The sequence below is a fragment of the Dermacentor andersoni genome, chromosome 1 (assembly GCF_023375885.2).
Source record: "Dermacentor andersoni chromosome 1, qqDerAnde1_hic_scaffold, whole genome shotgun sequence".
Classification (NCBI taxonomy): Eukaryota; Metazoa; Arthropoda; class Arachnida; order Ixodida; family Ixodidae; genus Dermacentor; species Dermacentor andersoni.
Window position 1 is genome coordinate 132,295,689 of NC_092814.1, and position 23,660 is coordinate 132,319,348.

Here is a 23,660-nt window from a genome sequence, read left to right on the forward strand (position 1 = left end):
CACCCTGTGTCCCGCAACACAGATCTCTCTCCCTCCTAGGGTTCCGGAGGCAACCGGAAGGGCTTTGGTGAGATATTTTGGCGGCGTCGCCATTATCGCGTTGATGACGGGAACCTTGTCCCCATTTCTCAACTCGAGATAGCCATAGCGCATCTGATCCTGGTGATCTACTTTGGTGGGGGCGTAAACGCACGATGCCTGTAGTCTGTTATTAGAGTCCGCTTGGCGGTTAAACGATCTGTGACCCTTTCCGACCACACGTGTAACAGACGATGGCCGAGTTGGCCGCGGGTTTGTTGCGACATATAGCTGGGGTGGGTGGTTTCTTCGATTGCAGAGGAAACAACGCGGTAGTGGCGTACGGCCGTTTCCCCTCTTTTCAGTTTCCTGTCTCTCGGCTGCGACTGGATCACCTTTCTTTGGTTTCGCGAGATTTGCTCCACCCTGAGCTTCCAAGAACTGGTCTGCCAGCTCTAACATATCGTCCAAAGATTCTCCCTTCCTCTCCTTTAGGTAAAGCGACAAATTCGGACCACAACAGTGCAAAAATCTCTCTCCAATCAGCAGTGCGCTAAGGGAGCTGTACTCGGTATTGGTTTTGGAAAGTTCGACCCATCTATCGAAATAATGACTTAGCCGAGCTGCATATTGGGTTGCCGTTTCAGCTTCCACGTGTTTCTCGTTATTGAACCTGTCTCGAAACCCATCTGCTGTGAAGCGAAAGCGCCACAGGAGAGCGGTCTTCACTTTTGCGTAGTCCGCTGCATCCGTCCGGCGGTAACCTTCCGTAAACGCTAAGTGCTTCTCCACTTAAACAGGCCGACAGCGCGGTCGACCACTGGCCTTCGGGCCACTTCTAACCTCTGTGGATACTCTCAAACGGCCGAATAAATGCTTCCAAATCGTCCCTTCTTTCATCAAAGGAGATGAGAAGCCTGCTAGTGTTTATCCGTAACCTGTGCTCGCCGCTAGCCCTGCTTCGGTTGCCACTTTGATTAAGCTGGATCCTTAATTGTAACAAATGTACTTCCCGCTCTGCGGCTTCCTTCGCCGCCACTCGCTCCCTTTCTTTTTCTTCTTGAGCGAACGCCCGCTCTTCTCGGGCCTGGCCCTGCTGTTCCGCAACCCATGACCTCAGCTCAGCGCCACGGCCGCTCAATGGAAACGCACTTTTCATTGAGCGGCCGTGTCAGCGCCCTCTAGACCTAACTGTTTGCCTCGTTCTATTCACTTGTTGAACTCCATTCCCTCCAAAATGCCGCTACACCTCCAAAACTTGCGCGCTCACAATTCGCATGCACCTGCATTCGACATTGGGCAACAATGTGTCAGTAGCGCTAATCGATCAATTTCCACGATTCTCGTTCTTCGTTCACTGTGCTGCTTTTGCACAGAACGTCCTGTCTGCGGACGCCAGTTTAATGTGACTGCTTTTCACCCGTTCGCCGTCGGCGCGAAGTCGTCGACGGGGTATACAAGCTGGTTGGTCGTTCCGTACTCAAGCGAACACAGCGAAGGAATCAAAAAAAGATATTTATTGACTGACGACGATACACAAATTAAACGAAACACAAGAACAATACGACACATGCACTTAATCTAGATCAATGATGAAGACAAAAGAAATACAACGAACAGTTAACAGTAAATATAGAAATTAACACTACACAGCACACACTTAACGGTGGCCAACTAAACAGAGTTCAAAAGAAAACAAATGATGTCATTCGCATGGCCGGGCAGCAGCAAGTCCATAAAGCGTGGAGTCGACGGCAGAGCTTTCCCGAAGAACGCTGGCAAGCCGATCTCGTTGCGGTGGATGCGATTGCTGGGCTGGTTTTCCCGGGAGTCTATAGGTCTCACCCAATTGCAGCCCGGCTTCTCCCAAGGTCGTGGCCGCGCCCCTTTTAAATACGGGCGAGCGAACGGGTGATTCGCCCCTGCTGCTAGAGGTCGCGCACTTGCATTGCACCACGCAAGCACACCCTTGAGTCCGTGGCGGGCATTCATTCACAAACACAGGAGAAACGACGGCAGCCGGCCATATGGCGCTGTCGCCACACATACACTTTAAGCAAATCGTGGACACAGGATTGCACAGAGACACCCCATATTTCGGAGTATTCGCACCCCTGCCTTCTTAGTCAGCTTCTCAATGCACGCGCGGGGCAGAGAATACACAGGGGTTCCTACAAAAAGACGTCGGGACGTCACGGTCGCGCCGACGACAAAAAGACAATAATCTCTAAACCTGCCTTCGACTTCTTTCGGCCGCTTGCCCGAGTGGCCGGCAATAAGCGTCTTGCTCGCCGGTCCCTATTTCCACGACCTTTTGGCGCCCGTTGATCGGTGCTTCGGTGAATCGAATAATGCCGCACCGTGAGAGAGACGGAAGCTGAAAGCATTAGCAATCATTTCTGCTTTAGCAATGCCGGCGCGACCAAGATACGGGCGTGTATCGTCGATCCCTCGGTGCAATGGTGACGTATATATGAACTCCGGTCATGTTCAATGCATCGTGCACATATTCAATTTCTCGGCACGCGTGAACTCCAGCCACTACTAGCGCATGCAACAGAAGTTTATTCCTTTATTGAGCAGCGCACACACAAACGAAAAACGAGAAAGAAGACAGGACGAGTGCTAGTCTAACAACTGAAAGTGTTTATTTGAATAAAATTATTATATACCTAGTAATCATGAAATTCATGTATATTACATGTAAAAACCGTCATACAATCACAAGTGATCGATGAACGAGATCGCTTCGTTTGCCAGTTGTTTACTCACTTTGTTCGGCGCGCCGCAGTGATCCATGTCTGTCGTCCGCTTTTTTCGTACCATTTTCTTGTGAATCGGCAGAATTTCACTGGTGGCATCAACCCTTTCGTGTTTACATTGATAGGGTGGCAATTAACAACGCAGTAATAATTTCCAGTCATCCGAAGAGGCGCCGTCGCAAACAAGAGACGTTTCGCGCAGCGCGAGCTAAGCGCAGGCGCAAGCTTGAAGGGAAGCGGCGGAAACGTACACCCGTGGGAGGTCGAGCGCTGGCTGTTGCGTACTCCAGGGTAGTGTTACGTTTCGCCTACAACGCGCGGTAATGCCGGCGCGGATGCAACGGACGCCGGGGCTTCGTTCAAAGCGGCGGACATTTTGGCCCGTTCGACGCCGCCGCAACGCCTCCCCGCCAAGCGTGTCCAGGCGTGTTTCAGTGCCACGTGTCTTCGTGTGTGCGTGTGTGTGTGTGTGCCCACGCTTGTCAATGCGCGGCAGCCGGGGAGCGGAGCTCCCCAAGTGAGGTGCCAGGAGGTCTGTCCGTCGGCGGGTTGGCGATGCGTCACTACACTCGGCTCAACATGTCTCTCGGCTCGACCGTGCGCGCCGTCGTGGGCTCATGCTCCGCCGTCGCGTGGGCTCATCCCGTGACCTTCCTTCTGGCCCGCGACGCCGAGAGTATAAGAGCAGCTGCCCCCGGACGCCAGGAGAGAGGCTCCGATTTCTTCTGTTGAGTTACGTGCTCTCCCGTCTCTCCACTTCGGTCGACCTGACCGGCCGCTCTTTTGCTATGTTAGAATAAACAAGTTGTTCTGTTACCAGTCTTCTCTTGCTTTGCCGGGACCTTCGGATGCTTCCAGTGCCCCAGGCCGCCAGGCCAACGCTACCCTTGGGGCTTGCGACCCATTGGCAATATCGGGCGTCAGCACCGAGTCCCCAACAACTGGTTGCCAGCGGTGAGATCGCGACAACGGAGGCCAGCAGCGAAGAGATGCGGTTGAATGTATGCTGAGCAGCACAACGACCATCCGGGAGCAGTGCAACGAGCCCTGTGTGATGACTGGTTGCCTGCAGCGGAACGACTGCGCGGAATTCTTGGCTGCGAGGTTTGGTGAGTGCGGGACTTTCTTTTTCTGAGTTTTGCCAGGCTTTTGTTAGTGTCAGAAACAGAGCTGGTAATTGTGGTTGTCGTTGCTGCCGGGTTAGTTTGCGGCAAGACAATAGTAGGCAGTAGAGAAAGCAGCATTCAGAGCAGCCATGGATTTGAAGTCGTTGCGCAAACCGAAATTGCTGGAGCTTGCAAGAGAGTTGGGTCTGGATGTCTCAGACAAACTCAGAAAACCAGAACTGCTAAGGGCTATTCTTGAGTTAGAAGCTGAGGATGACGAGCTGTCGGAATGCCTTGAGACCATTGAGGAGAGGGAGACGGCAAAAAGACAGGAGCGCGAACGTAAAGAACAGATAGAACGAGAGCAACAAGAGAAAGAAAGAGAGCGCGACCGTCAACACGCTTTGGAAATGAAGCGTCTCGAGTTAGAGATGGAACGCGCTCGTAATGGAAGTCAGGCACACCGTGCAGGAGAACGAGTATTGTTCAAAATGACTGACCTGATGCGGCCGTTTAAGCTTGGAGAGGACATTGGTTTGTTCCTGGTTAACTTTGAGCGAACGTGCGAGAAGCAGGGGTTCTCTCGGGAAACGTGGCCACAGCGCTTGCTCACTTTGCTACCCGGCGAGGCGGCCGACGTAGTCGCTCGCTTGGAGAGAGAGGAGGCAGAGGATTTCGACAAAGTGAAATCGAGTCTGCTAAAAAAATACCGGCTGTCAGCGGAGGCGTTCCGTCGGAAGTTTCGGGAAAATGAGAAAGGCAAAAGTGAGTCATATACAGAGTTTGCGTACAGGCTTATGTCAAACATGCAGGAGTGGCTCAAAGAAGAGAAAGCGTTTGGTGACCACGAGAAAGTTCTGCAGTGTTTCGGGCTAGAACAGTTTTATAGTCGGTTACCTGAGAACGTGCGGTACTGGGTCTTGGATAGGCCAGACGTTAGTACGGTGGCTAGAGCCGCTGAGCTAGCCGAGGAGTTTGTGACGCGTCGGGCTCGCGGAGCTAAGGACGGTCAAAAGGGTGAATTTGGCTCCAAGTTTCAGAGGCCGAAGTTCACACCCATGAGAGCAAAGGGGGACACACGTAGTTCGGATGCAAGTGAAAGCAGTCCGACCGAACGTACGGAGACGGCGGCAACCGAAGCCGAACGCAGAAAGCGGTTCGAGACGAGGCAAGCGCGCGTTTGTTATACGTGCTGTTACGTTTCGCCTACAACGCGCGGTAATGCCGGCGCGGATGCAGCGGACGCCGGGGCTTTGTTCAAAGCGGCGGACATTTTGGGCCGTTCGACGCCGCCGCAACGCCTACCCGCCAAGCGTGTCCAGGCGTGTTTCAGTGCCACGTGTCTTCGTGTGTGCGTGTGTGTGTGTGTGCCCTCGCTTGTCAAAGCGCGGCAGCCGGGGAGCGGAGTTCCCCGAATGAGGAGCCTGGAGGTCTCTCGGCTCAACCGTTCGCGCCGTCGTGTGTGAGGGTTGGCGATGCGTCACTACACTCGGTTCAGCAGGTCTCTCGGCTCGACCGTGCGCGCCGTCGTGGGCTCCTGCTGCGCCGTCCCGTGACCTTCATCCCGTGACCTTCATCCCGTGACCTTCCCTTTTGGACCGCGACGCCGAGAGTATAAGAGCAGCTGCCCCCGGACGCCAGGAGAGAGGCTCCGATTTGTACTGTTGAGTTACGTGCTCTCCCGTCTCTCCACTTCGGTCGACCTGACCGGCCGCTCTTTTGCTATGTTAGAATAAACAAGTTGTTCTGTTACCAGTCTTCTCTTGCTTTGCCGGGACCTTCGGATGCTTCCAGTGCCCCAGGCCGCCAGGCCAACGCTACCCTTGGGGCTTGCGACCCATTGGCAATAACGGGCGTCAGCACCGAGACCCCATCAACTCGTGCCAGCGGTGCGATTCCAACATCTGGTGGCAGCGGTGAGATCGCGACAACGGAGGCCAGCAGCGAAGAGATGCGGTTGACTGTATGCTGAGCAGCTCAACGACCATCCGGGAGCAGTGCAACGAGCCCTGTGTGATGACTGGTTGCCTGCAGCGGAACGACTGCGCGGAATTCTTGGCTGCGAGGTTTGGTGAGTGCGGGACTTTCTTCTTCTGAGTTTTGCCAGGCTTTTGTTAGTGTTAGAAACAGAGCTGGTAATTGTGGTTGTCGTTGCTACCGGGTTAGTTTGCGGCAAGACAATAGTAGGCAGTAGAGAAAGCAGCATTCAGAGCAGCCATGGATTTGAAGTCGTTGCGCAAACCGAAATTGCTGGAGCTTGCAAGAGAGTTGGGTCTGGATGTCTCAGACAAACTCAGAAAACCAGAACTGCTAAGGGCTATTCTTGAGTTAGAAGCTGAGGATGACGAGCTGTCGGAATGCCTTGAGACCATTGAGGAGAGGGAGACGGCAAAAAGACAGGAGCGTGAACTTAAAGAACAGATAGAACGAGAGCAACAAGAGAAAGAAAGAGAGCGCGACCGTCAACACGCTTTGGAAATGAAGCGTCTCGAGTTAGAGATGGAACGCGCTCGTAATGGAAGTCAGGCACACGGTGCAGGAGAACGAGTATTGTTCAAAATGACTGACCTGATGCGGCCGTTTAAGCTTGGAGAGGACATTGGTTTGTTCCTGGTTAACTTTGAGCGAACGTGCGAGAAGCAGGGGTTCTCTCGGGAAACGTGGCCACAGCGCTTGCTCACTTTGCTTCCCGGCGAGGCGGCCGACGTAGTCGCTCGCTTGGAGAGAGAGGAGGCAGAGGATTTCGACAAAGTGAAATCGAGTCTGCTAAAAAAGTACCGGCTGTCAGCGGAGGCGTTCCGTCGGAAGTTTCGGGAAAATGAGAAAGGCAGAAGTGAGTCATATACAGAGTTTGCGTACAGGCTTATGTCAAACATGCAGGAGTGGCTCAAAGAAGAGAAAGCGTTTGGTGACCACGAGAAAGTTCTGCAGTGTTTCGGGCTAGAACAGTTTTATAGTCGGTTACCTGAGAACGTGCGGTACTGGGTCTTGGATAGGCCAGACGTTAGTACGGTGGCTAGAGCCGCTGAGTTAGCCGAGGAGTTTGTGACGCGTCGGGCTCGCGGAGCTAAGGACGGTCAAAAGGGTGAATTTGGCTCCAAGTTTGAGAGGCCGAAGTTCACGCCCATGAGAAAGCGGTTCGAGACGAGGCAAGCGCGCGTGTGTTATACGTGCCAGAAGCCGGGTCACTTTTCGGCGCAGTGTCCGACCGAACGTAAGGAGACGGCGGCAACCGAAGCCGAACGCAGAAAGCGGTTCGAGATGAGGCAAGCGCGCGTTTGTTATACGTGCCAGAAGCCGGGTCACTTTTCGGCGCAGTGTCCAGAAACAAAAACAAAAGTCGTGTTTTTGTCTTTATGCAGCACTGACGAGAACATGAAGCTTCTCGAGCCTTACATGCGAGACCTCCTCGTGAACGGGAAAGAGTGCCGAGTGCTTCGCGATTCCGCAGCTACAATGGATGTCGTTCACCCCTCTTACGTAGAACCCGATATGTTCACGGGCGAGTGCGCATGGATCAAGCAAGCAGTGGAAGCTCATAGCGTGTGTCTGCCGGTAGCAAAAGTGCTTATTGAAGGACATTTCGGAGCACTTGAGACGGAGGCCGCAGTGTCATCTATGCTGCCCCCCCAGTACCCGTACCTATTTTCGAACAGGTCCGATCACCTCCTGCGCGAGAAGGGGCTTTTGTTTGGTGAGGCTAGCGTTCAGGCCTTAACCAGATCGAAGGTTCGGGAGCTCGCTGCAAAGGCGGTAGTTGCGGGGCCGACGTTGTTGAACGATGAGAAAGGGTCAGAGGCGCAGCAAGCTGGTATTCAGGGCACGCCCGAACGGGATAAAATTGAGCCTGTAGCGTTAAAGGCACCAGATACTGGAGAGGAAATTCCCGATGCGGGAAAGTTAGAAGAGCTTCCGGTCGAGCTTCCGGGACTAGGCTCAGTGACGAACAGGAAAGACACCGATCAAGTCATTAGTGACTTAATAAGTAAAGCATCGCTGTCGCCTGAGCAGAAAACCGAACTACACCAGCTCTTACAAGAGTTTCAAGGTCTGTTCTCTGAGAGGCCTGGTAGGACTTCTGTCCTTACTCATGACATAGAACTTACCTCCCCAGAGCCAGTACGATCCAAGGCGTACCGGGTGTCACCCCGCCAGAGCGATATTATGGAGGCTGAGGTAAAGAAAATGCTACAGCTCGGTGTTATTGAAGCGGGTGAGAGTGATTATACCTCCCCTTTGATTTTAGTTGAGGTACCGGGCAAGGAACCTCGTCCTTGCGTCGACTACCGCAGGCTTAATTCCATCACTAAGGATCAAATTTATCCGATCCCTAACATCGAGGAGCGCCTTGAGAGAGTGAGTAGCGCTCAGTTTATTTCCACCCTAGATCTCGTCAGGGGTTATTGGCAGGTTCCACTTACAGAAGAGGCTAGTAGGTATGCGGCGTTCATTTCACCAATGGGGACATTCCGTCCTAAAGTTTTGAGTTTTGGTTTGAAGAACGCGCCATACTGCTTTTCAAGCCTCATGGATAAAGTGTTGCGGGGACAGCAAGAATTCGCTTTACCGTATCTAGACGACGTAGCGATATTCTCCGCATCCTGGCCTGAGCATATGGCGCACTTGCGGGCAGTGCTAACCCGCCTGCGCGATGCGGGCTTGACAGTCAAGGCTCCCAAGTGCCAGTTAGCACAGGCCGAGGTTGTCTACCTCGGACACGTGATTGGTCGGGGTCGTCGCCGCCCCTCTGAAATAAAGGTGGCCGCTGTGCGAGACTTCCCGCAACCGCGCACGAAGACCGATATTCGGTCGTTCTTAGGTGTCGCCGGCTACTATCAGAGGTACATCCCCAGGTACTCTGATATCGCGGCTCCCTTGACGGATGCTCTAAGAAAGACAGAGCCGCAAACAGTCGTCTGGGATGAGACAAAGGAAAGAGCTTTTAGCGCCCTAAAGAGCGCCCTAACAAGCCAGCCTGTGCTACGATCGCCCGACTACACAAAAGGGTTCGTTGTTCAGTGTGATGCTAGTGAGCGAGGCATGGGCGTTGTACTGTGCCAACGGGAAAATGGAGGAGTAGAACACCCCGTCCTGTATGCTAGTCGTAAGCTGACCAGTCGTGAGCAGGCGTATAGCGCCACCGAGAAAGAGTGTGCGTGTATCGTGTGGGCCGTTCAGAAATTGTCATGTTACCTAGCCGGCTCGAGGTTTATCATTGAAACGGATCACTGCCCTCTCCAATGGCTGCAGACCATCTCTCCCAAAAATGGCCGCCTCCTGCGCTGGAGCCTCGCTTTGCAACAATATTCCTTTGAGGTGCGTTACAAAAAGGGGAGTCTCAACGGTAACGCCGATGGCTTAAGTCGAAGCCCCTAACGTGGGAATCAGCCTCAAAATTGCTTGTTACTGATGTTTTTCTTCCTGAGGCAGGATTTTTAACCTATTGCTTTTGTGTAGTGTTTCAAAGTGATGATGTGCTTTTTAGTGCAATTTTTCCGATTTGTGGACGCGTTCTGAGTGCTGCTAAACTACTGTAAGGAACTAGGCAGCAGTATAAAAGGGGAAAGAGCCTGGCAGGGCTTAGTGAGGGTTGTGCCGTGCTTGCTGACTGAGCGGTTGACTTTCGGCGTAGTTCTAACGCTTGCCGGAAACGAGAACAAAAATGTCAACTCTCCCGAAGTCACTTTGCAGTGTCCTGTGTGCACCTGAACGTGAGAACGAGGCCTTCTCTGTGCACTGCGCTCAAGAAACGCCAAAGGACGCCCGACTTCGGTTATGAGCATCATCGAGCGACATCCCTCCGGACAGCGGATGCAGTCCCCTGACCATCGGGATCTCCTTCCCCCGGCGGGGCGGTCTGTTACGTTTCGCCTACAACGCGCGGTAATGCCGGCGCGGATGCAGCGGACGCCGGGGCTTTGTTCAAAGCGGCGGACATTTTGGGCCGTTCGACGCCGCCGCAACGCCTACCCGCCAAGCGTGTCCAGGCGTGTTTCAGTGCCACGTGTCTTCGTGTGTGCGTGTGTGTGTGTGTGCCCTCGCTTGTCAAAGCGCGGCAGCCGGGGAGCGGAGTTCCCCGAATGAGGAGCCTGGAGGTCTCTCGGCTCAACCGTTCGCGCCGTCGTGTGTGAGGGTTGGCGATGCGTCACTACACTCGGTTCAGCAGGTCTCTCGGCTCGACCGTGCGCGCCGTCGTGGGCTCCTGCTGCGCCGTCCCGTGACCTTCATCCCGTGACCTTCATCCCGTGACCTTCCCTTTTGGACCGCGACGCCGAGAGTATAAGAGCAGCTGCCCCCGGACGCCAGGAGAGAGGCTCCGATTTGTACTGTTGAGTTACGTGCTCTCCCGTCTCTCCACTTCGGTCGACCTGACCGGCCGCTCTTTTGCTATGTTAGAATAAACAAGTTGTTCTGTTACCAGTCTTCTCTTGCTTTGCCGGGACCTTCGGATGCTTCCAGTGCCCCAGGCCGCCAGGCCAACGCTACCCTTGGGGCTTGCGACCCATTGGCAATAACGGGCGTCAGCACCGAGACCCCATCAACTCGTGCCAGCGGTGCGATTCCTACAGTGCCAGAAGCCGGGTCACTTTTCGGCGCAGTGTCCAGAAACAAAAACAAAAGTCGTGTTTTTGTCTTTATGCAGCACTGACGAGAACATGAAGCTTCTCGAGCCTTACATGCGAGACCTCCTCGTGAACGGGAAAGAGTGCCGAGTGCTTCGCGATTCCGCAGCTACAATGGATGTAGTTCACCCCTCTTACGTAGAACCCGATATGTTCACGGGCGAGTGCGCATGGATCAAGCAAGCAGTGGAAGCTCATAGCGTGTGTCTGCCGGTAGCAAAAGTGCTTATTGAAGGACCTTTCGGAGCACTTGAGACGGAGGCCGCAGTGTCATCTATGCTGCCCCCCCAGTACCCGTACCTATTTTCGAACAGGTCCGATCACCTCCTGCGCGAGAAGGGGCTTTTGTTTGGTGAGGCTAGCGTTCAGGCCTTAACCAGATCGAAGGTTCGGGAGCTCGCTGCAAAGGCGGTAGTTGCGGGGCCGACGTTGTTGAACGGTGAGAAAGGGTCAGAGGCGCAGCAAGCTGGTATTCAGAGCACGCCCGAACGGAATAAAATTGAGCCTGTAGCGTTAAAGGCACCAGATACTGGAGAGGAAATTCCCGATGCGGGAAAGTTAGAAGAGCTTCCGGTCGAGCTTCCGGGACTAGGCTCAGTGACGAACAGGAAAGACACCGATCAAGTCATTAGTGACTTAATAAGTAAAGCATCGCTGTCGCCTGAGCAGAAAACCGAACTACACCAGCTCTTACAAGAGTTTCAAGGTCTGTTCTCTGAGAGGCCTGGTAGGACTTCTGTCCTTACTCATGACATAGAACTTACCTCCCCAGAGCCAGTACGATCCAAGGCGTACCGGGTGTCACCCCGCCAGAGCGATATTATGGAGGCTGAGGTAAAGAAAATGCTACAGCTCGGTGTTATTGAGGCGGGTGAGAGTGATTATACCTCCCCTTTGATTTTAGTTGAGGTACCGGGCAAGGAACCTCGTCCTTGCGTCGACTACCGCAGGCTTAATTCCATCACTAAGGATCAAATTTATCCGATCCCTAACATCGAGGAGCGCCTTGAGAGAGTGAGTAGCGCTCAGTTTATTTCCACCCTAGATCTTGTCAGGGGTTATTGGCAGGTTCCACTTACAGAAGAGGCTAGTAGGTATGCGGCGTTCATTTCACCAATGGGGACATTCCGTCCTAAAGTTTTGAGTTTTGGTTTGAAGAACGCGCCATACTGCTTTTCAAGCCTCATGGATAAAGTGTTGCGGGGACAGCAAGAATTCGCTTTACCGTATCTAGACGACGTAGCGATATTCTCCGCATCCTGGCCTGAGCATATGGCGCACTTGCGGGCAGTGCTAACCCGCCTGCGCGATGCGGGCTTGACAGTCAAGGCTCCCAAGTGCCAGTTAGCACAGGCCGAGGTTGTCTACCTCGGACACGTGATTGGTCGGGGTCGTCGCCGCCCCTCTGAAATAAAGGTGGCCGCTGTGCGAGACTTCCCGCAACCGCGCACGAAGACCGATATTCGGTCGTTCTTAGGTGTCGCCGGCTACTATCAGAGGTACATCCCCAGGTACTCTGATATCGCGGCTCCCCTAACGGATGCTCTAAGAAAGACAGAGCCGCAAACAGTCGTCTGGGATGAGACAAAGGAAAGAGCTTTTAGCGCCCTAAAGAGCGCCCTAACAAGCCAGCCTGTGCTACGATCGCCCGACTACTCAAAAGGGTTCGTTGTTCAGTGTGATGCTAGTGAGCGAGGCATGGGCGTTGTACTGTGCCAACGGGAAAATGGAGAAGTAGAACACCCCGTCCTGTATGCTAGTCGTAAGCTGACGAGTCGTGAGCAGGCGTATAGCGCCACCGAGAAAGAGTGTGCGTGTATCGTGTGGGCCGTTCAGAAATTGTCATGTTAGCTAGCCGGCTCGAGGTTTATCATTGAAACGGATCACTGCCCTCTCCAATGGCTGCAGACCATCTCTCCCAAAAATGGCCGCCTCCTGCGCTGGAGCCTCGCTTTGCAACAATATTCCTTTGAGGTGCGTTACAAAAAGGGGAGTCTCAACGGTAACGCCGATGGCTTAAGTCGAAGCCCCTAACGTGGGAATCAGCCTCAAAATTGCTTGTTACTGATGTTTTTCTTCCTGAGGCAGGATTTTTAACCTATTGCTTTCGTGTAGTGTTTCAAAGTGATGATGTGCTTTCTAGTGCAATTTTCCGATTTGTGGACGCGTTCTGAGTGCTGCTAAACTACTGTAAGGAACTAGGCAGCAGTATAAAAGGGGAAAGAGCCTGGCAGGGCTTAGTGAGGGTTGTGCCGTGCTTGCTGACTGAGCGGTTGACTTTCGGCGTAGTTCTAACGCTTGCCGGAAACGAGAACAAAAATGTCAACTCTCCCGAAGTCACTTTGCAGTGTCCTGTGTGAACCTGAACGTGAGAACGAGGCCTTCTCTGTGCGCTGCGCTCAAGAAACGCCAACGGACGCCCGACTTCGGTTATGAGCATCATCGAGCGACATCCCTCCGGACAGCGGATGCAGTCCCCTGACCATCGGGATCTCCTTCCCCCGGCGGGGCGGTCTGTTACGTTTCGCCTACAACGCGCGGTAATGCCGGCGCGGATGCAACGGACGCCGGGGCTTCGTCCAAAGCGGCGGACATTTTGGCCCGTTCGACGCCGCCGCAACGCCTCCCCGCCAAGCGTGTCCAGGCGTGTTTCAGTGCCACGTGTCTTCGTGTGTGCGTGTGTGTGTGTGTGCCCACGCTTGTCAATGCGCGGCAGCCGGGGAGCGGAGCTCCCCAAGTGAGGTGCCAGGAGGTCTGTCCGTCGGCGGGTTGGCGATGCGTCACTACACTCGGCTCAACATGTCTCTCGGCTCGACCGTGCGCGCCGTCGTGGGCTCATGCTCCGCCGTCGCGTGGGCTCATCCCGTGACCTTCCTTCTGGCCCGCGACGCCGAGAGTATAAGAGCAGCTGCCCCCGGACGCCAGGAGAGAGGCTCCGATTTCTTCTGTTGAGTTACGTGCTCTCCCGTCTCTCCACTTCGGTCGACCTGACCGGCCGCTCTTTTGCTATGTTAGAATAAACAAGTTGTTCTGTTACCAGTCTTCTCTTGCTTTGCCGGGACCTTCGGATGCTTCCAGTGCCCCAGGCCGCCAGGCCAACGCTACCCTTGGGGCTTGCGACCCATTGGCAATATCGGGCGTCAGCACCGAGTCCCCAACAGTAGCGTATCGTACTGCTCCCGAGTTGTAGCGACGCCTGCCTATTGAAGCTCGACCGACGTTAGTTATTGGGTAGCGTGGCGTTGTCGGCGAGCTGCAGGCATCCGGTATAGACCATGGCGACCAAGCAAGGCCGAGACGATTTCTAGTGCGAAACTTGCACGGTTTGTTCAAAGGTAGATGAAAGAAAATGAGAAGAGCATGAAGTGTTCAAAAGTACATTTCGGAGCCCCTTAAATAGGCTCTCTACAGTCGTGGGCGGGATCTTGCTTCCGTCGACGTCACGTGACCGGCACAGAAAGAGGGCCCCTCCTCCTCTGGTTATACCGAGCCTGGTGAAAGGAAGAGGTCGTCCCGCCTCCTGGAATTGTAGACGACTGTCCGCCTCTTCTGCGCGTTGCGGGTTCGTGGAAGTTCTCCTCTAGGTCCAATTCGAGAAAAGGGTCTCTCTAAACTCGCACACCCACACACACAAAAGAGGCCTGTACACTGCGGGGCTTCCGGCAGACAGGCAGACACTCGAAATGGTCATGGCGAATTAGAAAGTCACGCTTCATTTCGACGAGGCCTGGTGGAAGAAGGTCGGGTGAGAGAAAGTTCTTTCTGCACGTGGAGCGAGACGCCAACAATAGCAGGCGAAGTCACGCCTGATTTCGACGAGGCAGGGTGAGATGGTCGGTTGAAATTCCTTTCAACACGTGGTGCCAGACGCCAACCATAACATGGCGTCTAGGATGAAACTTGGCGTGCGGACGTTTATATTTTCCGCACTTTAAAACGTTGCTCTTGCATTCATCGTTGTCACCAAAGTGAAAACAGCTAGCGTACTTGATGCTGATATACAGTGAGCTTCAGGCACGCCTATAACACTTTCTGGAAGGAAATACGGGAAACAAATTGACGAGAAGCTGTCACGGAACGCCACTTCACAGATGTAAACAAACTGTCAGCCATGAGCACTGCCGACTCCGCGACTCCGCTGCAGTGTACTAGAATTCTAGTACACTGCAACTCCGTCGAACGCGACTGGTCGCAGGCAGCGGCGCACAGCCTCGTGGGAAGTGCCACGTGGCCAACTGGTTTCGGCAGGGGGAGTTTTCTAAAACTCCCTGTGCGGAGTTTTCACAGGAGAACAAGATTCTCAAGAGGAGTAAAATCGCGTCATGTCGCCTTAATCCTGCCGCAGCTAGCCAGTGGAGTGAAACGAGGGAATGTCGATGTATTGCTCCCATACGTCGGAGTAAATATTCAAGGATGGGGAGGTTTTAAGGCACATCACCTGTTAAAAGCTCCCAGGTGGTTTTATTTTCGTTTACAGTGATTGCTTAGCTTAGAGCAGCATTGAACGTCTGCAAAAGCTCTGCGCCGCGAACAGACATGATTATGTATGATATGATCAAGAACATGCACACGGGTACACAAATTATATTGCTCGCACTTAATAACATTTGGGCAGCCGCACGCCTTCCAGCGGCATGAAAAGAAGCCATCGTTGTCCCAGTTTTGAAACAAGGTAAGGACCCATCATTGGTAACAAGCTATACCGGCCGATAGCGCTTACAAGCTGCCTGTGTAAGCTTTTCGAAAAAATTATAAATTGCCTTCGGAATGGTGGCTGGCCGGGCTTGTTGGTATGAACACATACTTTAGCAAACAGCGCAAATAACGGGACACAGAAAAGGAGCACACGACACTGGCGCTGACTTCTAACAAGTATGTTTATTGCACGAGCGTGTAATATATAGACAGAGAGGCGAGAGTGCAAGTTTTCACTCTTGCTTCTCAGCCTATATATTCCGCACTCGCGCAATAAACATACTTCTTGGAAATGTGCCGCTTTTCTGTGCCCCGTTATTTGCGCTGTTTGCTAAAGTACGGGATAAATCACCGCCTTATGCATTTTCTGGAATCAAAGGACATACTTGATCCCTACCAATGTGGTTTTCGAGAAGGCAGGTCCACAACAGACCATCTTGTGCGAATTGAGGCAAGCGTCCGCGATGCTTTTGCCCATAAGCAATACTTCTTGTCAGTTTTTCTGGATATGGAAAATGCTTTTGACACCACATGGCGCTACGGTATATCCGGAAGATACATATCGGGAATGGGCATCCGTGGCAACATGCCCAGCATAATTGGAAGCTATCTCTCACACCGTACTTTCCGTGTTAGAATTGGTAATGCCCTGTCTAGGTCGTTTACACTAGAAACAGGGGTACCGCAGGGTGGCGTACTTAGCTGTACTCTTTATATTGTTAAAATGAGTTCTTTAAGTTCGTGTATTCCACAAAGTATGTCTTATTCAGCATATGTCGATGATGTGCAGATTGTTAGATATGGGGCTGTTTCCTGAGCCTACTTCGAGTTCCCCAGACCACATCGAATCGCGCCACTGATAAGTAAGGAATGCAGAAACACGGAAAGCACATTCCAGAGAAGCGCACGTGCAAACAAGTTGAAGACCCCACTTCGTTCGCCGCCGGTAGCTATTCACTGCTTGGTTCTTCCAGAAAGCGAGGGGATAGCCCGGCACTGTTCCAGGTAACGTGAGTCCCGAAGCCAAACGGCTGTGATGTACCGGGAAGGCCTGGTAGCGTCGCACCGGTCGCCTTTGAAGAAGGCATTTGCCACCACAGCGGGGCCGTACCACCGGGAGCAGGTGGGCCCTCGGACAATGGAGCCCAATCGTCCCCCCCTTCGCCGCCTTTGAAGAGAGCATTGCACCACAGCAAGGCAAGACCGCGGGGAGCCGCCGGGTGTGACATCACCGCACGGGTGCCTACCATTGGCCGAAGGTGGCGTCATCGGAGCGGACTCTCCCATTGGCCGAACATGACGCGACTTCCAGTCCTCGAAGGGTTTAAAAGAAGCATTCCAGAGAGACCAGAGCAATTCCCTGATTCACCTCTCTCGAACTTCTTGCCGCGGGCCGCAGCGCCCGAGTTGCTGCCGGCCCGTAATGACTGTACTACTGTTACTTGACTCTCACCTCTCTGTATATAATGTAAAATAAACCCTCCCAAGTTTGTTTTTCATCCCGAAGTCCGTCCTCAACCCCTACAAGATTGGATTTAAATCGTGTAACATCGCAGTCTGCGAGCGACACGTTCAGTTTAGGCTGAACAATGTCTTGACATGGGCAAATCAGAACGACATTAAGCTGAATCTCCAAAAAAAGCTCCTGCATCCTCTCTACAAGGAAGAGTGACCTTGTCCCTGAGCCCAATATCCAGCTACATGGTGAATGCTTGCCTTTGAACACGCAGCACAGATTTCTTGGTGTCATAGTTGACTTTAAACTGACATTCATTCCACATATAAAGTATCTGAAAGCCACATGTTTAAAAACAATGAAGATTCTCAAAATTCTTGCGCACACGACATGGGGCAGTGACAGGGACTGCTTATTGAACCTGTACAGGAGCCTCATACTGTCACGTCTGGATTATGGTTCCGCGGTGTATCAAACTGCTGCTCCAAGTGCATTGAAGATTTTGGATCCCGTTCATCATTTAGGTATTCGCCTGGTCACAGGCGCCGTTAAAACAAGTCCTATACAGAGTTTATACGTAGAATCCAATGAGTGGTCACTCCACCTGCAAAGAACATATATATAAGCTTCACATATATCCTCAAAGTGCAGCATAATCCTGAATACCCTTGTTATAAAACCGTTAATGATTTGACGTCTGCCAAACTAATTCAAAACCGGATTTCTATGAGAAAGCGTTTCTCATGACACGCCAGGAAGCTGAGCGAGGAAATGAGCGTCCCACTACTTGTGCATCGACTGATGGCTCCAACAAGGCTGTTGCCACCGTGGCTGTGGCAGCCGATAGAATGCGACGCGTCCTTTGACGAAGCTACAAAGCATGCTCCAGAGATGCACATTGTTAGGATCGGCCTGCAGCTATTTCAGCCCGCTGCAGGTGCGTCGATCCACCCGCGGTGGGGGCGCCCTTCAGAGAACCAGCGAGGACAACGCTAACCAACCGTGAAATTCCTTTGGAGAACTTCACTACGGCGGCGTTCATCCACCAAGCGCCTCGTTCGGAGAACAGGAGAAAGGCAGCTCTGGAATTTAGAGGCGCCGGCTGGGGTCGGCCGTGACCAGCTGACTACGGGGACGCCAGACAATGGATACCACGACGACTGCGCTGCAAAGGTCGTCCGCCCTCGAGAGAGCACTGAAACCTGTGCGGCACGTGTGTGTGTGCCCTCCTCCTCAAAAAGGCGGGTACTCTACTATGACGTCGAACGATGACGTCGAATGGAGTGCTTATAAGCAGTGGTTGTCGGCTGCTAGGGTGTGCTCGTCGTCGTGCTCTGTGCTCCTTGTCGTGCTCTGTGCTCGTTGTCGTGCTCGAAATGTACTCGTGAGATGTGTGCTCGTTTGCTGTAAGCTTTGTCTTGCGGGCTCCATTTGGGAGCCACGCTAGACTGTCGATGTATGTCTTGTTTAAACTGTAAATAATGTAAATAAACCCTGTTCACCTAGTTCCTCCCAAGTTCCTCTCTACGACCTTCAACTCCTTCAAATGGTGGCAGCGGCGAGATCGTCCGACGAATCTAATATCTGAATGGCAGCGGAGGGATCGGCCTACGGCTCGTAGATCGGCCTACGACTCGGAGACAGCAACGGCAGCTGACGGACTTTGGCACATGGTGACCGACCGGTATCCTGATCAAGTTGGAGGCGACTTGGGATCGACCACCTCTTGCAACTGACTGGATACGGCGGAGAAGGACTGGTGATATGGTGCTGCTTCAGTGGGTAAGCGTTTGGTTTTGGCTGTAAGATTTACCAGGCTTCAATTTCTCTGTGTTTTTGGATTTGATTCGCTGGGGATCTTTTACTTGTATTTTGATTTGCGTGGGTATCGCAGCAAGTATTGTGTGACAGCAGAGCCAAAGCTTAAAGTAGCGACCATGGTCCTGATGTGTTTGATGGGAGCTGACCTGTTGTGGTTGTGTGAAGAGATCGAGGTAAACGTAGAGGAGGACTTGACGGAATCAGAGATTTGTAAGACCATTTTGCAAAGTGGCAATGATTTGAAATTCATCGAACAAATGGGTAAACGAATTCTAAGTAAAAGACAGCAAAGGGAATCAATTAGGCAAGAACGCCAAGTGTGTGAGCATTTCGCAGGAAAAAGACCTAACCGAAGTAACGAGGCAGTACGTTGCTGAATTAAACAACGAAATTCAAGGTTTGGAGCAGGAAATTGAACGAAGTCAACAGCGGCTTGAAAAATCTGTAGGCTGGACGCAGCGAAAATGGCAGGAAGTAAATAGTAGATTCCAGTCGAAAGCCGAAAGAAGGAGTAGCACCTGCGAGATTAGCAGCACGTTCAGAAGTGAACTCAAAGTGTTAGCCGCTAACGATACCTTCGTGGCAACAGAGGCCGTTAAAGGCCAGAGTGAGAGCGACGAGGTGCTGTGCCAACAGAGGACTGTAGAGACAGCGAGGCCAGCTGCGAACAAATTGGCACAGTTACTGCGCGTGTGCGTCGCTTGTAATGTTGGCGAGGTTGCTAACGAGGTAGAGAGTGCTGTTGACCCGACAGACACGAGCCCCCATGTCGAGCCAGATCTGCAGGCCGAAGTGAAGTGCCAGCTGGACGATGCAGTTGAGGGTAGTTCTCAGGATTGCGAGCTGCGTAGCCCAAGGGACGACAACTGCATTGTTCAAGGATCGGTGCAGCTCTCCGCCAGTCTAGGTAGCCAAGAGAGGGATGATTTAGTTAAGGAACATTCGGACTGTGCGGGTAAGAGACCGATCCGGGCCGACGAGATGTGTACCGGCCAGCACGAGGCGCCAGAAGGCGACATGAAAGCGAGTTCAAGAAGAAAGCGCCGCAGAATCGGGAAGCCGTAGATAAGGTAGCGCAGCCAAAAGGGGCGAGAGGCGCGAACACCCAAGGCGCGAGGAGAAGAAAGGTGCGGTCGTCGTTGACGACGTTGGCGCATCAAAGACGTTCGAGCCACCGGTCAAAAAGAGACCGAGAAGCATGTTCTGCACGGACGCGGACAAAGGGCACGGGGCAGTTATGTTCTTTGTCGGTTCGTCGTTCTTTTCGAAGTTCAGCGTGTAGTACAAAGAAGCGCAAGGTGGCAAGACGAGACCAGGTGGTAGGGAGTCGCGACGCGGTCAGTCAAGTTCATGATGAAAAAGGGGCGCCAGGACGCAAATTGGCAGGAGACTGTAACGTCTTGGAGGAGCTGATAGTGAGTCAGCCCTTTTGTTGTCGCTTGGTAGCCAGAGTAGCTTTTTAACCGCGACCACCTCGAGTACGGCTCAAAAGTATGAGTCAGTCGTAAACATTTGGAACGAGAGGCCAAGAGAGCTTCCGTAGAAGTGACACCTGTTTTCTTTTTTTTTTTTTTTTTTGAGCATTTTGAAAACTCGCGATTTGAGGCTAGTATTCCTTTCAATATGTAAGGTTTGAGCTTTCTTTATGTTTTCGTTTGAGAAGCTCCGAGGTTTGAAAGAGGTGTTTTATTTAAACAATTTGTCTCGCGAGTGTTAGTTAATGAGTATATAGGAGGTATTCACGTGACGTCATCCGCCAGGGGCGCTAGCGCCCGGCGCGGCGGTCGCCATACTCGTGGTCGCGAGCGCGGGCGCCGCAGCAGCCGCAGTATGACTACCGCCTGTGTGCTAGCCTGTGCGTACTGTTTTGATCTTTTTTTTTTTTTTTGCCAGTGGACGGCGCATTGAGGTGTTCGGAAGATTTGCTTCCATCGTGGTTCGCTCAGTATGCGGTTAAGCGCGTACGCGCGTGGACTGAAAGAGCCTGAAAAGTCGCGCTACGAAGAAAAGGTGCGCCTGTGCGGCGGTCTTGACCCTCTTGACTTGAACCACGGAGGAAGGAAACTAAGGAGAGGCCCTGACGTCACTCTTTGTGAAGCAAAAGTGAAGCCGGAATTTGGCGTTGCTCATGGCGATGCTCCGCCTTTTGGGCCACCCTCCTCTCTTGTTTACATCATTTGCGAAACCACGCCGCGCTGCGCGTGGTGTCGCGCGCTCGCGCAACATCTGGCAGAGCACGGTGCAGGTAACACAGCGCAACAAGACACGGTGACTAACGCAAACCCGCCCACCAGAGCAACACGTGTGAGCGCTCAAAACCATAACAACGCCGCCATTGTGGCCCAAAAGGCGTGGCCATACAACAAAAAAAAATAAAAAAGCAGCAAAAAAATGAGAACCTACTACGTCATTTCCGCCACACTTTTCTCCTAGCGCGCGGAGGGGGTAGGGCCTCTCCTTAGTTTCCTTCCTCCGTGACTTGAACGAATGTAGTGCAGGGGTGCTATTCTCGACACGCATGGCGGCTGCACGGCCGCCATTATCCGCCATGTTTGCTCTCTGATTGGCTGTCGAGAGGTCACGTGTTTTGAAATTTGTGCCGGGAAGCGGAAGTATTGCAAAATGCAATTTTGCGTTTTCATCAAGATGACGAAACGTGACGTGGAGCTGCAAATTTTATGGACATTTTTTTGGTCCTTGGCAGCTATATTGCGATGTTAGCGCTTCAAAAAGAATGTGAGCGGTAGCGTGCAGAAGCCAGTGCAATGCATCTGCAATTGCGCGAATATGTGGTGGCGATCCCATAGAGTTTCCTACAAAATTACTAGAGGGAACTCTGGCGCTAGTGTCTACGTGAGCTACAACGGGAGCGGTTGTCCCAGCATGGGAATTATGGGAAGTACATGGATTTGCCTAAACTTCGTCCTTTTGGCTTCAAACGGCTTTGTGACTTTGTAAACTCGTCATTTTCAACAGTTTATTGCGTAATACATAATTAAATAAACATCATTAAAATTGCCCGACGGTAGGATTCGAACACAGGGACTCTGGTACAAAAGCCTGATATTGAAACCATTAAGCCACGGATGCATGTATCGACAAGCGAATGAAACGCACTTATGAATTTATCGCGGGCATGCCAGTGCTTTGAGACGCTTGGCGCGTTTCGATTTGGGCACATAGACAAGCTCAATCGTTGCAATTAATAGCAATTGTACGCTTTCCCGGCGTCTTCTGCACTTCGAAGAATATAGATTGCGCTGAAATATACGACAATAAGATTTATATAGCGTAATATACAAAGCCACAAGAACGTCTGAATCCATAAGCACGAAGATCAGACAAATCCATGTACTTCCCATCATTCCCATGGTAGGACAACGACTGCAGCGCCAGAGTTCCCTCTAGTAATTTTTGTAGGAAACTCTATGGGCGATCCAAGATATGCGCCATGCCAGCTTGCTGATTGGCTGAAGGAATATCTCGTGAGGAGCGTCACAGGAAGGGCTGTTTCGTAAACGTCATTTTGACGATGCGTGACGTTGCGCTGGGCCGCCATTGCTGAGATTTTCCGCCATAATTTTTGCTGCGACGAGGTGCGCGAATTATGCTAATGAGCAGCCATATGCAATGGCAGCCGAGAGGAATGCGTATCGCCACATTTTCCCCGTCGTTTGGCACCACAAAAATCTTTTGTTCATAACGCGTGCTCATAGTATTTGCATCGCTCACGGGTGGTGTTGACATTTGTGTTTGGGGCCATCATTTTTTAAAAGAACGCGTTTATACGAAATAATATTGGTTGAACATAGCAAACTTTCGGCAATGTTGTCCACTTTTCACTGCTGCATTTGTATTGTAATCAAGATTAATGCCTTTTCGCACAATCAAAAGTTATGACAACGGCCTCTTTCTGATTTATAAAAAGAAATGTACGCAAGGCGGCGCCTTGAAGTTTCCTCCCTCGGTGCGAGTAACCAGCGAAATGAACAAGAGATGGCAGCGCCGGCGCTTGCGTCGCTTTAGTGGATATCTCTGGCGCGCGCAACGCTATCGGTGATATCGGCCGTTTCTCAGCCAGCCGAGTCGGGCTGAGTCACTTGCGTTTCACGAGATAGCGATAACGTGGCCTAGAACGTGCGCGCATCACCACTGGTAGGTCGCGTATGTTGTCTCAAGCAAGAAAACAAGCGCGTTGGCGCCAACATGCGATGACTCATTCCATTTTTCGGGGACACGCATCCTAGCTATTCAAGCAGACGATGGCTTGTACGCAGCAGACGACGGAAGCGAGAAGCGTTTTCGACGGAATAATCATACGCTTTGACATAGCTGCTTTATTTTTACTGCGGAGGGAAACTGTTTTGCTTTACCGATAACGCTATATTCAGTGCCTTCATTTCAATTTCTTAGGCGAAACGTCAAGTTGGCGTCACGTTACGTAAGCAAAACTGGGCCACCAGCGCCATTTTGTTTGCGTCGCGCCTACGTCACGCACCGAAGAAAATGGCGGAATGTCCAAAATAGCGCCCCAGCTATGTGTGATTCGCAGAGCTGCACAATGGTCTGCCATTTCGTTGCAAGAGTTGTCGTGAAGGCACTCCTACTACTAACAATCGCAACACCTAGATGTTGCTAATCATGTTGGTTAAAGGAAAGGGAAGAAGGCACTACTAGCGCGCGCAGGAACTACGCCGGTTTCTGAAGGGTGGGAAAACAACTCGCCTCGCCCCGTGACGCAGCAGGCGCTTCAAGCAATGACAGTGCAGTGTGCAGCATGCGGCCGGCCGAAGTACAGGCGGCGGGCGGGCAACTCGAACGTGGCAAGGGATGCGTGCCGTATCGTTTTTATCGCCTGTGTTTTGCTTTATCCCACAAGCTTTGTTTATTTCATGTTAACGCTTAATATTGAATGCAGAGCTGGTAAAGTTAGCCTCTCACCCGCAGTTTCGTGGTGGTTGGTGGTGTGTCTCACACCTATGGCTTTATCTAATTTGGTTAAGACACGGTGGAAGTTATGAGCCGATGTGGCGCAGAATAGGAGTTTCAATTATGGTTTTCGTTACAAATTGATTTATTTGTGCAATTGTGTATCGGAAATTTAATCAAATGTCAAAGTGATCGCTGCCGCCTTGTGTATCCTATAAGTGTATAGCTACACTGTTACTTCTGCATGTGA